The sequence below is a fragment of the Petromyzon marinus genome, chromosome 36 (genome assembly GCF_048934315.1).
Source record: "Petromyzon marinus isolate PM22_M1 ecotype Great Lakes invasive population chromosome 36, UKy_Petmar_22M1.pri1.0, whole genome shotgun sequence".
NCBI classification, from domain to species: Eukaryota; Metazoa; Chordata; class Hyperoartia; order Petromyzontiformes; family Petromyzontidae; genus Petromyzon; species Petromyzon marinus.
Window position 1 is genome coordinate 11591120 of NC_133702.1, and position 4543 is coordinate 11595662.

Sequence of the window (4543 nt, forward strand, 5' to 3'; positions counted from 1 at the left end):
AGATGAGATGGACTGATGTGGTACAGAAGGGTGTGGAGTTGATTGGAATTGCAGATGACCGGTAGCAGCGGTTTCAAGATCGGACTCTGTGTTGGAGGTCCCATGAAGGACGCTGCTGGGGCAGTTGGAGGCAATCGCCCTCCAACATTGTGGGTGCCCCGGTGGCTAGGAGATGTTAACTACCTCGCCTGGTATACAGGAGGTCATGGATTAGATCCCGACCCTGACGATTCAAGTCTGGAGTCTGCGTCTCTGTCTCATCATCACAGTGGCTAGGAGATGTTAACTACCTCGCCTGGTACACAGGAGGTCGTGGGTTAGATCCCGCCCCTGACACCTGCTGCATATTTTTGAGTTTGCGTCTTTCTATCTCCCAGTGGTCGCGTGGATTTTTCTCTGGATCCTGCGGTTTTTCCCTCAATATTTAGAATCACGCGTTTAGAGAATTTTGCTGCTAAAATTGTCCACGTGACGATAAGCCCACTTCGTTGAGCTATAATTTGTGATAGCCAAGTCGCTTCTGAAAAAGAGCCACGTAGCTCAGTTACCTGTTAAAATAAAAAAAATATATAGTTTAGTTTTAACAACAACTGCCGCTCCCACAAAGTTCGACACACACGTACACATACACACACAAAGATAAGAGAAAGATCCCCCGTCACTCCTCCCCCCCCCCCAAAGGCGGGAAACCCCCGCGCGAGCCATGCCCGGCAGCGTGACGCGGCTGATTATGCCGACGGCGTCACCGAGCGCTTCCGCCTAAGCACGTCCCGTCCAGCGGCACATGCGGGATCCAGACACCGAGGCTGCCTTTGTGTGGCCCCCGACTATCGCCGTGGTGTTTGAAGCAGTGGAGAGTGCAGTCTCTCCTCCTATAACGCGGTAGTTGCGTTCCTGAAGAACACCGTGTTATGGTAAATTCGCGTTATAATAAACACTGTAGGGTAAAGCACGGTCCGCGATAACGCGTGAGATGGGTACACAGGCCGAACGAAGACTCAGGGGCGTGAGTAGCATCTAGAAGCATCCAGCAGCATCCCAGTTCCTCGTGTGATGATGATGATGATGTTGATGCTACGCCGAGGCAGCCGTACGACCGCTTATTTCTACTCGTGCTGCGACGCAGTTGCGTTCGCCAATTCACGTTATATCCAATTCGCGTTATATCCAATTCGCGTTATATCCAATTCGCGTGATGTCAACGACAACACGCCGTGTAACAGGAGCACACAGACTGACACTCGAACCGCAGCGAACGCAATCCGTTCACCAGCGCGGCACGGTGAAGCAACGGCAACGTCCATAATGGAGAGGTTTTTTTTTGTTTGTTTGTTGGGTTAGATCTCGTAAATACGAATGTGTCGTTAAACCCGCCACCACCCGACACGGCCAATTAGTTAGGGTTTGTCACGTAAAGAAAACGTGGCCGATTCGTTACGAGTATAGAGGCGTTAACTACTCACTGTTTGGTAACCTGCATCGCCACTAGGTATCAAAGGGGCAGTGCAGCGTTACCTCTCCGTGTACATAACGGTTGGGGTCAGACGAGGTGAAGTGGATCGTAGCCACAGTTTGGTAAGAACCAATCAGACAGTTCCACGTGGGAGTGTAGGATTGGTTACACCTGGCCACAAACGGGTATAAGAAGGGTGAGCGTGGAGAGCGCGGGGAGTTCTCTCCCTACACGAAGACCGAAGCCCGGGCTGAAGGTAGACAGGACCCTGGACCCAGCCTTCCAGCCCTTCTGAGGGCTAAGGCTCGGCGTATCCAGTGGTCAAGACCCACCAGGCCAGCGGTGGGTCAGATAGCCTCCCCTAGGTCCCAGCCGGAGGACTCTAGGATAGCGGTAGACGTGTGAGTAAGTCCCGCCAAGATAGGAGGCTGTACCTCCTTAGGTTAGGAAGAGAGCTGTGTGTAGGTCACGCTAAGTCCGGAGGCTGTACCTCCTTAGGGTATCGTGTGAGTCGACCGCATACCCCTTTGTGAGTTAGGGACTGTGTAAGAGAAGAATTACAATAAACAGAGTGTGCCTCGTAAGAAGTGTATTCGTCTTTATAAACACAACACGAGTACAGCGCACACAGCGGCTGTGTGTTGGTCGCGAAACCCTCCGGGTTAAACTAACGACAACGTTTTAATTTTAAATAAATTACTCCACCCCCCTCCCCCCCCCCCGTACAGTCAGACGATCGATCACATGTAGTGGTGGCGGGGGGGAGGGGGGGGTCAAATTGTGGGGGTCATACTCCCCACTTCCTCCGCGACGGAAGAGTAGGCCAAGTACCCTCGAGAGGGGAGGCTCATCTGAATTCTTCCTCGAGTGGCAGGCGCCGTCGGCGCCAGCCAGCAGGGGTCGTGGTGCACCCCCCCCCCTCTCTCCCACCCCGATCGCTTGTGGCTGAGGTGAGGGGACACCCCAGCACCCACCACCACGCGTGGGTCTTGCACGTGGCGCCTTCGGGTGGCGTTGTGAGAGCGTGGAGACTACTCGGTGTCGAGTCACCGGTGGGGGGGGGGTGCGGGGGGTGGGTGCGGGGGGTGCGGGGGGAGGGGGTGCGGGGGGGGTGACCCCAGACATGGGTGGAGGGCGAATTTCGCAAAAGACGTCAACACAAACACGAAGACAAAGATCCCCCGTGTAGCCTTAACAGACTGTCGGGGCAAGTGCTGTTTGCGAGTAGCAGCTATGAAGGCCGGCACGGTAAACGAGGGTGTCAGTGGCCAACACTCCGCCCGGCCGTCTTTGTATCCCCAGTGGAAATCTTTACGCACCACCCCAGGTACTCATTTGAGGCCGAGTCGACTTAGTTGCGGCCCAGGACCCGTTCAAATAATCGTCGGGATCGTAGCGCAGCGCGCTAACCGCTGCACCACCGCTCTCACACGCGCAAGTAATCTCAACCAGAATCGCTCCGTCTGCACCACCACCGATCAATGTTCCTCCACCATCAGCAACACCACCACCACCAGCAGCAGCATCAAGCCAAGTACAAAGATCCCCCGTATAGCCATACAGGCGTGTTGAGCCAAGTGCTGTTCGCATGCACGGCCGGAGGGACGCCACGCGACCAGGTGGTGTGGCGAGAATCTCCATCAATCACCAAGACAAAGATCCCCCCAATAGCCTTTAACAGGCTGTTAGGGAAAGTGCTGTTGGCGAGCACTATGAAGGCCGGAACGGCGCACGAGGGGGTGGGTGGCCAGCACCACGCCTGAACCACCACCACCACCACCATCACCACAACCACTACCACTACTATCACTACCATCACCACCACTACCATCACCACCACTACTATCACTACCACCATCACCACCACAACCACTACCATCACCACCACTACCATCACCACTACCACCACCACCATCACCACTACCACCATCACCACCACTACCATCACCACCACTACCATCACCACTACCACCACCACCATCACCACCACTACCATCACCACCACCACCATCACCACCACTACCATCACCACCACTACCATCACCACTACCACCACCACTACCATCACCACCACTACCATCACCACCATCACCACCACTACCATCACCACTACCACCACCACCATCACCACCACTACCACAACCACTACTATCACTACCATCACCACCACTACCACCACCACCACTACCATCACCACTACCACCACCACCATCACCACCACTACCACAACCACTACTATCACTACCATCACCACCACTACCACCACCACCACTACCATCACCACTACCACCACCACCATCACCACCACTACCATCACCACTACCATCACCACCATCACCACCACAACCACTACTATCACTACCATCACCACCACCACCACTACCATCACCACTACCACCACCACCATCACCACCACTACCACAACCACTACTATCACTACCATCACCACCACTACCACCACCACCACTACCATCACCACTACCACCACCACCATCACCACCAATACCATCACCACTACCATCACCACCATCACCATCACCAACACAACCACTACTATCACTACCATCACCACCACTACCACCACCACCACTACCATCACCACTACCACCACCACCATCACCACCACTACCATCACCACTACCATCACCACCATCACCACCACAACCACTACTATCTCTACCATCACCACCACTACCATCACCACCACTACCATCACCACTACCATCACCACTACCATCACCACTACCATCACCACCATCACCACCACTACCATCACCACCACTACCATCACCACTACCATCACCACCACTACCATCACCACCACCACTACCATCACCACCACTACCATCACCACCACTACCATCACCACCGCTTCCATCACCACTACCATCACCACCATCACCACCACTACCATCACCACCACTACCACCACCACCATCACCACCACTACCACAACCACTACTATCACTACCATCACCACCACCACCACCACTACCATCACCACTACCACCATCACCATCACTACCATCACCACTACCATCACCACCATCACCATCACCACCACAACCACTACTATCACTACCATCACCA